General features: G+C 45.9%; 1 long non-coding RNA gene across 1 annotated transcript; it reads left to right on the top strand.

Annotated features, from left to right (window-relative positions):
• Window positions 1-7,184: 7,184 nt before the first annotated feature.
• On the top strand, window positions 7,185-10,903 carry LOC309868389. The gene is made up of 3 exons (XR_014313678.1): window positions 7,185-7,405; window positions 8,723-8,861; window positions 9,456-10,903. It is a non-coding gene; the product is annotated as an uncharacterized lncRNA (long non-coding RNA).
• Window positions 10,904-13,363: the final 2,460 nt, after the last annotated feature.

The following is a 13,363-nucleotide window of genomic DNA, read 5'->3' as shown; positions in this document are numbered from 1 at the left end:
GGTTTGGTTCTCCTCCACTTCATATCAACTCCATCCGCATTTGGAAAAGCGGGATGGCCTTTCCTTCAATGCACTACCTCCTGGTTCTCCAGAGCAGGGCTTCCAGCTGACTGTAATGTCAGACCCTTTCTTCCCAAGCCATCGCAAACGGTATTTTGTAAAATACAGTACAAGTAAGTTACCAGTTGAAAGAAATTAAAACCAAAGATGTACAAAATGAAGCCTGGTCTTTCATTAGATGCTACAGACATTGCATCATTCCATCGAATTGCTTAAAAGTTTCTCGACGCGCGCTCTCCATAAACCAGTACAAAACAGCTTGTGGACCAGCCCCACCCGGGTCCACACTTAAAGTCACCTCTCTGAGCGCTTTGCCGGCAGAGACAGGGAAAAGGGAAGGAGTAGAAACAGCAATGATGAGGAGGCGGCAGCGGAGGAGGAGCCGGGGTCTAACTGGGCTGTGAATCGGTCCGGATGCTGGCAAAAGAGCCCTTGCTGGAGACCCTGCGTTTCTTCACACGCTGGTCTGAGCTCTGGAGACGCTGGATGTTAACCACCCCTTGGATCTCACGTGTGAGATTAAATGTTTCATTAAATGTTAACCTGTTCCATTTGTTTCTCTGTTCTACACCCACTCTTCTAATATTTATTTATGTTTTCTTTTTTCCTCTCATTCTTTTTGTTTATTTTCATCTCTCTCTCTCTCTCAGCATGTATGTAAACATAGAATATAGTAAATCAAGAAGAATTGGTCTGTATAGCCCATGAAGACTTTTTTTTTTTTTAAAGATTTTATTTATTTAGTTGGAAGAGGGAGAGGGAGATCACAAGCAAGGGGATGGGGCAGAAGGAGAAGCAGTCTCCCCACTGAGCACGGAAACAATGCGGGACTCTATCCCAGGACCCCGGGATCATGACCTGAGACAAAGGCAGATCCTTAACCGAAGGAGCCACCCACATGAAGGCCCGCACATGAAGACTTCTTGAACATTATTAAGACTTTCTTCTCGTTCTTTGTCCAGAACAGCTTTTAATGCCTTGATGTAACCAACCAAGTTTCTCCCTCTGTGTTCCTCTCCCTCCTGTTCCTCTCTTACACATTTCTTTTAAGCGACACTTGGAAAAAGTTAAACATTGACCTTTCATGTGCTAGTCATCCTGGTGACCTTTTGTGAGTTAGACTTGAGCGGAGCGTTCCACGTAACCTGATGTCTTCACTTTCTGATCCCAACATTTTTGTCAGCGTCTGACAACTGCTACGACATTGTTGACTTTAGTTCTGATTTACCAAACAGTCATTGTTCAGTGAGAAGCTGAGTGTCTCTGGACTGGTTGATTATTCTGGAATAGAATGTTACTCTTCCATGAATTCAATCGTGTAGAAAATTCCCATTATGCTGGGTTCATTAACTGTTTTCTGGAAAGGAAATTCTTTTAGGAGAGTGTTATGAATAAAGTGAATGGGGTTGTCAAAGCATAACCATGAAGAAAGTTGAGTCTCTCTTGCTGAAAAAGACACTGTGCAAACATAATTACAGTTCGAGTTTTACTGAAGCTTCAGAAATATAATTTACATAATGTTTGACATTTGACGACTTTCCAAAATATATCCTGGTCCTATTCACTGAAATTCCACCAGAATCTGTCTGTTTTTACCTAATCCCTCTGCTTGTGTTCCCTCTCTAGCTGTCTCTCTCTCTCTCTCTTTCTGTCAAATAAATAAAAATCTTTAAAAATAAATAAATAAATAAATAAAAATAAAAATCAAGACTATTAAAAGAGTGAATTGCAACAGCATGAATGGAGCTAGAGTATAATGTTAAGCAAAATATATCAGAGAAAGACAAATACCACACGATTTTACTAATCATTTGTTAATGAAACAAATGAGCAAAGGAATAAAAGAGAGAGAGAGAAAGAAACAAACCAAGAAACAGGCTCTCAACTACAGAGAACAATCTGATGGTGACCAGAGGGGAGGTGGATGCGGGGATGGGTGACATAGGTGATGAAGCGGGGCGGTGGGGGGGGAGCACCTGCTGTCATGGGCACCAGGTGTGGTGTGGAAGTGTTGAGTCACTGTATTGTACACCTCAAATACAACACTGTATGTTAATTACACTGAAATTAGATTATTTTCACTTAAACCATTTTTTTAAAGTCACCCAAATCAGTCGATTTCTGCTTCATTTGGTGAGGAAGGTAAGAAGCACGTAGAAGGAAGAGAGAGGAGAAGACTGCACATTCACTCCCTTTCGACATCCTTCCCAAGAGCTAGAGAAAGGAAATTTGACAGTGCCCTTTTTAATTCCCAGAATAAGGGTGTCATTGGAGAGGAGAATACAGATCTTTCCCCCATTGCTGCCAAAGCAATATATAAACTGTGCAGTTCAGGGCGCCTGGCTGGCTCAGTTGGTAGAGCGTGCAGCTCTTGATCTCGGGGTTGTAAGTTCAAACCCCACACTGGGCGTAGAGATTACTCAAAAATAAATGCGGAATCTTCCCTCAAGGAATTAAATCTGCAAAGAACAGAACAAATGTCTTCTCATCCCCCAGGTCCCAGAAACAAGCAAGGCAGAGAATTCTCTCCTGGTTTCCCTGGGAGGGATAAGGTAGGACTTGGCAGAGATAATGTGGTTTGTGTGTAGTGTGGCTTCGCCCTCCTGAAAGGTAGAGACAAAGGGCTCCTATAAAGTTTCCATTCAGAAGTAAGACTGTGTGGGCTTGGTTTTATTTTTGTCACAAGTTTTCTCTATCTTTTGGAGAAAAGATGGCCCAGCAATGCGGTCCTGGACAGAAATCCCTGTTCACAACATTGCCTTGAGCAAGCTACTTCACTATTTTTTCCCAACAATGAGGCAAGCAGAGGAACCCCGAAATTTGCAATCATTAAGTACCACTTAAATGTCAAACATTTAGGCATAGATCCATAAGAAATACAAATACTCCTTCCTCTGTCTCTAACCAAGATCCAGTCTACTTGTCTTAACATTTCAGCTAGTTGTAGAAAACTTTCAAAAAGAAAAGCCAGTTTTATTATTACATAATATTTGTCTTGAGTAGGGGAAAAGTACGAAGATTAGGGTTTGTTTGTTTTTGGGTTTTTTTTTTTTCTTTTTTCTTTTTAGGTAGGCTCCACACCCAGCTTGAAGCCCAAAGCAGGGTCCTGAACTCTGGACCCCAAGATGAAGACCTAAGCTGAGATAGAGCATGAATCTGCTTGTCTCTTTGCCTCCCTTCTGTGAGCTGGGAGCCAGATGCGGGGCTCCATCCCAGGACCTGGAGATCACAACCCCAGCCCAAGTCAGTTGCTTAACCGACTGAGCCTCCCAGATACCCCCAAGATGAAGGTTCTTTGTTTTTTTTTTTTTAATTTAAATTTTATTTATTTCTTTGACAGAGAGATAGCGGGAGAGGGAGAAGCAGGCTTCACGTGAGCAGAGAGTCCAATGCAGGGCTCAATCCCAGAACCTTGGGATCATGACCTGAGCCAAAGGCAGATGCTTAATGACTGAGCCACCCAGGCGCCCCAGACTTATTTTAAGCAGACTTTTCTCCAAGGTTTTGGGATTTCTTTGGTAGGGGAGGGGAGAGAGTAAACTTTATATTTTATATCGTTCCATTTTATTTGAGACAGTAGGGCAATCAACAAGTTTGTTTCAACCTGTGCACAACAACGCTACTCCCACTTTTGTTAATTATACTGTTTGGACTTTTCTCTCTTCTCTCCCTACCCACCTAGCCACAATTCTAAGCCTGAGGTTGACTGTAAATATAAATTCAATTATAAACAATAATCCAAATGGCTGGTGTCTTTTTACTGGTGGAAGGAAGGACAGATGGTCATAAGAATGTAAGTGTTGTATACTCCATTTTTTGTCTTCTCGAAGCAAATTTTTTGGTTTAATTATAAACATAGAGAAAGGAGACACAATTCAAAAACCTACATTTAAAAAGTCACAGAACTAAAAATGTAAAGGAAATAAAAACATGGAAACCCATGAGAAAAAAAATTATCTTCATTCCAAAATAACATTTTGATAGTAATTCCTATGCTCTAGTGCTTTTTCCAAGGACATTCATTGAAGGGCCTTGCTAGCACTATCGAATTCCCACACAGACAGCTGAGGGAGAAGGAAAACAGTGTTCTTGTGACTGTCAGTATGAAAATGAAAAAGATGGAGGGGAGTCCTTGTGGCTCAGGTCATGATCCCAAGGTCCTGGGATGGAGCCCTGAGTCGGGCTCCACACGTAGTCTAGAGCTGGCTTGGGGCTTCTCTCTTTCCCTCTCCCTCTAGCCTTTTCTCTCTCCCTCTCTAAAAAAGAAATAAACACATAACATAAAAACCAAAAAGACGAAGCTGGAAGTTGGCCTGATTTATGAACTCCAACTAGCTGTTACAGAACCTTTGACCAAACTGCTCCTTTTTCCAAAACTGAAAACTGACTTCACCATCGTTGTGCAGCTGGGGAACAGAAGCCAGAGGAATGATGTCCGGAGAGTAACCAATGCTGCTTGGGTCCCAGCCTGCCATGGGGGTGGGGGTGGGGGGCGCAGGGCTCCTGTGACAGCAGCTGAGCGAACCTTCCGGTGGTGCCCAGCCCACTGGGTGGGCCCAGAGAGGTGCGCTCACCCCCTCAGGTGGCCTGTGCTGGCCCTCAGGCCAGTTAGCCCCAGGATGCCAGCCTCACCAGCTGCCTGCCGTGGGCCATCAGTTTGGCTACCGTACCCGTGACAGCTCTTCCAACCATGACCCCCGTTCCCAGTTGGCCTTTGCTGGGCCTTAGCCCCATGCTAAGCTGGAGCGCTGCTCTTGGAGAAGGCTCTGGCGAGTTCCGTCCCTGGCGGCAGGCAGCAGTAAGGCGCACGCACCCGGCTCCACCTCACAGCCCCCAGGAACCCCACCTTGACCTCTTCGAGAGGATGCCCTCCTTCATCTTTCCAGTCGAATCCACAGACTGGAGTAGACTGGAAACGCCACGTCCTCAGCTTCATCCGACCAAAGCATGGATGGTCATCAATGGTTCTGCCTGCTGCAAGAATTAGGGAAATTATTTCAGATTTCCGTGAAAACCATCAGGCGAGGGCCTTGGAGGGATGGACAGAGACTTCCAGGGTGAGGATGAGCTCAGAGCCCTGGCACCCCAGGGGCCCCAGAGAAATGGCCAGTATGTTCTCAGTCCAGAGGGGAGCGGCCTCTTCTCTCAGCCACCGTCCTGGCCCTGAGCACTACAGTTTGCCTCATCCCCCCCGAGTCCACAGGTTCCAAGCCCACGTTACTACTGGGTAAGGAATGCCCGCCCGGAAAGGCTGGGTAAAGCGCGTCTTGGGAACTTGCTGAAGTGAGTTACAATGCGACTCTTGAGTCTGTAGTCAAGGCTGTCTCTACACAACCAGGTAGGAGGGATTACCCAGGTCTGGTCCAGGACGCCATGGGCAAAGTTGACACAGAGAGCTTCCCAGTTAAAGCCTAGGTCAAGAGCCAGCGTCCAGTCAACTCACTGGGAAACAAACCCACTGGACAGAAAAGCAAAGCGCAATCCGTAATCAAGAGAGAAAACACAGGAAGCCAGAGCAAAAGGGGTTAGAACCAGCTGGAGGCAGTACCCGGAGAGGTGGCTGGAGTGTGGAGAGTCCGAGACAGGTAAGAAACCTCAAGTCTACGAGGAGCAGTAACGCCCACGAGGGAGGGGGTCAGAAGAAGCAGGGTAAGGGCAAAAGGGTTTAAGAGCAGAAAGGGTTTAAGAGCCGGTCAGCTGGGAAGTGAGCAGCAACCCGCGGCTGTGTCTCCCTCAGCGAGTGTCCCCCTGCAAGTGTCAGGTGCCTGCTTAGAGATGCTGTGTGCAGAGGTGGGACACACAGAGAAACCCCGGGCTTGCCAAAGGCCCACTGATCTGTCACTAGCTCGCGTCACACCCACACGAGGCTAATTTACAGGAACATCAAAAGATGGAGAACCAGGCAAGGCTCGACCTTCTCAGGAAGGAACCGTAAGTGACCAACCGGTTGGTAGATTCACAACTGGTACTATTATCAAACTCAACCGTGTTTTATGCTCACCACTTTCCTGGAAGCACAAATTATCGTGAGAACCATCTTGGTGGGCATGGTCTAGAACAAAATTCTAATTCTCCGCTTGCCTTGCTGCAAGGGTGACCTTGGCCAGCCCTTCAGCCACCACCCCACAGTGGTGGCCAGACAGTGGGCGGTGCCACGGGCTCCCACCTCCTAGACTCCGCGCAGTGAGCTGTGGCTTGGCCCGTCAGTCAAGTCCGCAGGGCGAGCGAACACACTCAACAGGCGTGTATTCATTAACAGGTTGTGCAAAAACAGGTGTTTGTTGTAACAGGGAGCAGATAACATCCCTCCCCGATTTTGGACAGTGTTTGCACAAACTGTTCTGTGTTGTGGTTAAGCGCTATAACTCTTCCTAATAAGTAATGTTTTCCTGCAAGGGATGTGGTAGTTTCAGTATTTTCATATCAAGATTAAGTACTTTCCCGCAGTCTTGAGCAAAATATAACCATGGAAAGGTCAAACTGGGCCAATTAAAGACACTCACGGATAAAAAAGATTAAACATCACTAAATCTTTGAATCCATGCAGTCTGCAGAGTAGGAGTGGTGACCCCCAGGCCACCTGTGTGATGTCTAGAAAGTAAAAGGGCTTTTGAAGGAACAGTACCTTGTAGTAATGGCTACCATTTACAACTTTGCAAAGAATTGCACTAAATCTTTATTTGCTTTACCTCATTTAATCCTCCCAACAACCCCAAATGCTGATAATATTATCCCCATTATGTAAGTGAATTAACTGAGAGATTAATTGTCCCAAAGTCACATCACTAGTAACAAGGCATGTCTGAACTTGAACCCACGTCCCTCTGAAGCCAAAACCATATGCACACCTTTAGCAGCTATAAAGACTATAAAAAATGTTAGGGTGAGCGTTTTGAACAAATGCTTTTGACTTAAAAAGGTCATACAAAGACACAACCCAGTGAGAGACTCAGTGGCTAGTCTTTCTTTGGGTCTGGGAGGGAGGTGCTCTTTCCCAGAATAGGCATGAAGATGAAGCCAAAGGAAATGGCCGATGTATTTTTTTCCAGAGGAGGTATTTATGTGATGGATATTCTGAAGACAGGAGTATTTTTTCCTTTCAGTTGTTGTTTGCTGTTGGGTGGCTCAGCTCTAGCCAAGGGGCCTAGAGAAAACTCCAGAACTTGGTAAGCCAGCAGCTTCCCAGCAGGTCACCTCCATCTGGGTCAGTCTGAGGACCCACAGCGCACTTCCGGTCCTGAAGCCCAACCGGGGTTAATGACCACGCCGGGGACCCTGCTGGACCCAGTTCAATGCGGACGGCCTTGAGAAAGAGCTCCTTCAACCTCCTGCTCCAGAAGCAAAGGTCGGGCTTCCCACGTTGGGATAAACAAATTCAGCATTTCAAAGCAACCGGTTAGCCACTCACCGTAATTTGCATATAAATGCCAACAAACAACCTCCCATTGTCCAAGCAGCCCCGGAGGGCTGTCGGGTTTTACTGCCCACCTAGAGAGTGTGTGTCACAATCCTCGGCCTCCCAAGATTTCCCTCGGAGCCTGCTTCACAATCAAGTATCGGGCTGGGAAATGACCCTGGACACTTAGCATTTAGCAATCCCGGACGGACAGACAATCCCCTCTTTGCACAGCCTCCTTCGTGCTCTGTCAGCCTGTGAAATTGGCAGCCAGAAGCCAGGAACCCCAGGGGAAACCGAGCTCCTGATCCAGCCCCACCGGTGCTGCCCCAGGTTTTGCCCAGAGGATACACTTCCTCTTTCCAGCCCAGAAGATTTTGCCTTTGAAGGTGGACAACTGTGCTGCTTTTAAAGAAAAAGAAACTCTTTTTCCCCACTTCATTTTTTTTTTTTTTTTTTAAGATTTTACTTAGATATTCAACAGAGAGAGAGGGAACACAAGCAGGGAGAATGTGAGAGGGAGAAGCAGGCTGCCCGCTAAGCAAGGGACTGGATTCGGGAATTGATTCCAAGGCCCTGGGATCATGACCTGAGCCAAAGGCAGACGCTTAACCACTGAGCCACCCAGGTGCCCCTCTGCCCCGCGAACTTAATATTTTTATCACACGTTACTGGGTGCCGGTTAAAGGTTTGACCCAGGGCTCATGGAAAATAAAAATATGCGTGTGCATAAAATATGTTTAAATAAATGAAAGGATTATGAGACACTAGAAACAATACAAGGGTTATAAGGGTTGGGAAGTCATGAATGACCACACAACCCCCCAGGCACACATAAGCACACACATTTTCTAAATTTACATCTCCTTCTTTAAAGTTACTATTCAATAAGAAATTTCCTTGAGAGAGCGCTAATAATGAAAGAAACACATATAAAGTCTCAATTATAAAACTATATATGGGTTCATAAGAGCCAGTTGCATTTTGAAGTAAAAGGTAATCCTTTAATGAAGATGCTAGGTGTTTGTGGAGGGGGTGGGTAATATAAAACTCACCTTTGCTGTGTCCCTGAAAGAAGGTTGCTTGTTGCTTGTTGCTTTTATTATAGCCTCTGGTTACAGGTTCAGTTCCAGGAGAACAAAGTTACCCCAAGTTACCCCAGTGTGGCTAGGACCAGCCAACTCAAGACGAAATAGCCTGCTGATTTTATGTCCTTCACCTTTTGGACCAACAAAACTCTCCGTGGTTTATTTTTAAATTCCTTAGGGAAACACTGATAAAAACTGGATATTTCACGGTGCTAAAAGGAAAGTCCACCTCTTCGGTTAACGGGGAATGATAATAATGCTTCTCGGTGAGAACTGGTGTCCGGTCGTTCGCTTGCAGATCGCACCAGATTTCAAAGGTGGGGATACGTTTGACCTTAGCAACGCTCCATTAATTTTCAGATCCGTTTGAATTGTTTCTCCTCCACTCCCTTCACTGGCAACTTATTTTCGTTGGGGTTCCCATACAAAATTATAAATCTTCAAAACAATAGTTTGGAGTGGAGAAAAGTGAAGAGGAAGACATTTGGGTATTTGCGGACAACCTGAATTCAGATGCCTAATGCAAGAGGGCTCGGTCTCCCTTCCGGGTCTACTCTCCTTGGATCACAGCGAGGTACAAAGGCTGTAGGGGTCAGTCCTCCCTCCTCTCCGCTGGGATTTCACAGTTGAATCCCTAAATCCAGGTGAGAAATACCCCCATTTAGCAAGGCAACTGTGAATGAAAGTCTCGGGTATCAAAATCACACCCACTAAATTTAGTTAAAAAAAAAAAAAAGCCTCAGCGTGGACTTCCAACACTTGAAAAAGTAAGAAACTGCTTTCAGAAGTGTGGTGTTTTTCCACTGTCCTCATCAGTTCCCTAGGGAAATTCCAAGGGGAAGAGACCAGGGATAAAGAGCTTTCTGTATTTCTCTTGGTTTTAACTGCTGAAACAATTTTTGTTCCATTAGGTTTGTAATGTGAGATCTCTCAGAGTGAATTTACACAACAGCTCCTGACTTTATTAATTCATCACAACTAACTCAGTCTTCACGTGTCGAAAAACAAATTGCTGACTTCCCATGCATTCCGACATCTACTGACACTCTGCCTTGAAAGTGGTTTGCTGTGAAATTATTCCAGGATTTCCAAGACTGTCCGGCCAGCACGGCACAGAGGTGCACACGCCACGCTATGTACGTATATGCACACACACACAGAAACAGTCACCAGCTCACCGCTTCAGGATTCCGCTCGGGTCACTCCAGCATCAATCCAGTCTGCAAGGCCTAGGCTGCCAAACGCAATTTGAAGGGGCCTCCAGGAGGCCAGCTGGTGACAGGCTGCTAGATAGGGGACTCCACCAGGTCTTGAGGAATGACGAAGGCCTGGAGACATTGTCTACCTGCTTATCCAAACTATCTCCCCAGGTTGCCTCGCTGATGCCTTTCCTGAAATCCCTTTTCATATTCACAGAATGGGGAAAGTTTGTATAAACATGGCTCATGGGCCTCGGCCTATAATGCACTGAAACTCTCCAAAGCAGATCCCCTGGAAAATCACCACCTTCCTGTAAGAAGTCTATCCCTCTGCGGCTGGGAGCCCCAGCCCCTCCCCAGGCCGATCTCCAAATTCCCAGAACGGCAGACAAGTGCATTACGCCATCACGCACAGGACGGTAGGACGTGCGCCGACCAGCCAGGACGTGTTCAGAGCCTGAAACCATTCCAAAGGAAGAGTTGTCAAATTTTCAAGAAGGGTTTAATTTTGTTATTTCGTCGGGTTTCAAATTCTCAGATCAGCGACCTGCCTTTTTCTATCAGCACAGTGAGAGCAACAGGGACAAAGGAAGAGAGGGACGAAGCGTGGGTCAGTCTCTGAAGCAGTTCCTTTTCCATCACAACGGGGACCCTCAGAGTCCCCAACTAAATCAGCTTCATCTGGGGGAATTAAGCGGATTTGTCACTAACTAGACCCCTGCCCCATGTGAAAACGTCCACACTGCCCTAAAAACCGGTTGCGGAACTACTTGTGTTTTGGTGGGAGCACCTATGGGGCAAACTGTAAGTGCTGGTGGCCATTGTCTAGAAAGCATCAATCACGCACAAACCGGTCAAGTGATTCTGAAACAGGATCCGTCAGCGAACTGGACTCCCTTGATTTTCTCACTGGATTAACCATCATTCTGTCAAATACCAAAAAAAAAAAGGTCCATAAAACTGAAGTGTTCCCATCAGCAGCCACGAGATTATTCCGAAAGGAAACAATGACAAGCCAATGTCATTAGTAGATGAGAGGCTAAAAGCAATACATTAAAAACCTGTATTAAGGTTACATGCAGTCTGCAGGTCGCTTGAAAGGGCTGAAAATCTCAGGTATGAGAGAGCGAAGTCTAAAAAAGTCGAGGAAATGTCCACTGTAAAAGTAACGGGCCCAAGCTCTTAAATTTTTTTTGAAAAAAATTTTTTTAAAGATTTCATTTATTTATTTGAGAGAGAGAAAGAGAGAAAGCATGAGCAGGGGGAGGGGCAGAAGAAACAACAGACTCCAATGCTGAGCAGGGACCCAATCAATGCTAAGGCAGATGCCTAGCCAAGTGAGCCACCCAGGTGTCCCCCAAGCTCTCAACTTTAAAAAAAAAATAACAGATTTTATTCATTCATTTGACAGAGAGAGAGAGACAGTGAGAGATGGAACACAAGCAGGGAGAGTGGGAGAGGGAGACACAGGCTTCCTGCTGAGCAGGGAGCCTGATGTGGGGCTCGATCCCAGGACTCTAGGATCATGACCTGAGCCAAAGGCAGACACTTAATGACTGAGCCACCCAGGCGCCCATCAAATTTTGAGGAATATTTTGCTGGGCCCTTCTAGTTCATTGAAGACGCTTGTGTGTGTTGACAGAAATAGCTAGCATACCTCCAAGCAATAATCTTGTAAAGCATTATCATTGCCCCCATTTTATAGGTAACAAAACTGAGTATTCAAAGGGCTTAAGGAATTTGCCCAAGTTCACAGAGCTAGCAGGACGAAGGCAGCAATGGAACACAGCATTGGCTGTGCAACTCCCAAGTGTACTTGACCGCTACCCTTCTATGAGTTCGGCCTCATCCTGCCATGTAACTTTTGGTGGAGGTTTGACATTATTTGGGCCGAGACAGAGAAGAGGACCAATTAGAAGTTATAAGGAAAAAAAGCTGTCCTGGCCCCAAAAAGGCTAGTTCCAGACTCATGATACTGGATGCCCCTGCCTTCAAGCTTTTAGCCTATAATCAGCCCATATTGAAACCAGATTTACGAGCTCTTCAGAGGAGAGCTTTGTGATTTTCTAAAGCAGACATGTTTGGTATTTTAGAAGGTCAAACCCCCTATGGTGCAGTGTTTTTAATAAAATCAGTTCAGCAGAAATTAGAGACACACCAGCCTATTCCTAGGAAGCCTCTGAGCCATTCAAAATAAGGGTGTGTGTGTTGGGGGGCGGGGGTGGAAATAACATAAAAGACATAACCACATGCAGATCAATTTTTTCAAAAGGGAGAGAATGGGAGGGGGGTAGATATAGAAACATCATGGCAAATTTGGTCCCATTTGTCTCTGGTTGGGGCAAATTTCCACTTAGAAAAAGAATCTTACTTGCGGAGGGGGGGGTAGTTCTATGTCAATATTAAACAAGGGCTGTTCTTGGTTAGCTCGGCCTTGTCCTGTCACCTCAAAGTAACAGTAAACATCTCCAGGAGGGAAAAACAAACACAGCAGTCATCACCTTACTTACATCACCGACTCAGGTAGGTAGTTATTTCATGAAGGGCCCTTTATCTCTGCTCTTGGCAGCCTCTATGCTCTCACAGGAAAGCAACAGGAGAACCTATATTTAGTTCTTGGTAAAAATCAAAGCGGAGAGACCCGCAGTATTTTCGTCGAAAGGCCGAGTTATGCCCAGAACTGCCTTTTAAGACAGGCGGCGAGGGCAGTGTGCAAACACTCCATGAGTAAGTATCTCATTTATGAACACAACACGCGAGGGGCACAGGGTTCGTGCTAGGAAGACACGGGAATAGGAATAGCCAGTCTATTATTCGGCAAGCACGTGAGCACCCGGACCCCCAGTCCAGCGGTGGGTGGCAGGTGCACAACATGATGGCCCACCCCCCTTCCCGGAACAGCCTCGTGAATTTATAGTAGAAACACGACACAGGGCAGCAAACACCGAACACAGAAGTGGGGGCATTTTGCATTCATCTTCCAGTAAATGTCTGTGATTTCAGTGCCTGGAGGTTGGGGGTTTACTGGTTTCCAAGTGATTCAAAATGCGGGACTTCAGGGGCACCTGGGTGGCTCAGTGGGTTAAAGCCTTTGCTTTCAGCTCAGGTCATGATCTCTTGAGTCCTGGGATGAGGCCCCGCATCGGGCTCTCTGCTCAGCAGGGAGCCTGCTTCCTCCTCTCTCTCTGCCTGCCTCTGTGCCTGCTTGTGATCTCTGCCAAATAAATAAATAAAATCTTAAAAAAAAAAAAAAAATGGGACTTCAAATCCTTCATTGCCTTTACTTAACGAGTTGCTGAGTTCTTAGTTGACTGGTATTTAGAAGAAATGGGGTGAGTAAGACACCGGCCGCTCGAGGCACCCCTGAGCACGCAGGCTTTTCATCTTCAAGATATGAAACTGCTGTAATTTGATCTGGAGCTCACCGTGAAGGTGAGGGTCGAAACTCCATCAAGGGGCAATCTCAGTGAATTTTCTTCTCTAGATGGGTTTGGATAGTTAGGCCACAATTCTCTGGCTCCCTTGAAAAGCAACACACCAAAAAGTTCATACCCTTTATAAACTGGAAGTCACACGTGCAAGAACTGTCATTCTCAAAAAGCACAATACGAATGCCATCA

The sequence above is a fragment of the Mustela nivalis genome (assembly GCF_964662115.1).
Source record: "Mustela nivalis genome assembly, chromosome: 7".
Lineage (NCBI taxonomy): Eukaryota > Metazoa > Chordata > Mammalia > Carnivora > Mustelidae > Mustela > Mustela nivalis.
Note: the sequence above shows the minus strand (reverse complement) of the source record. Positions and strands in the feature narration are given on the sequence as shown.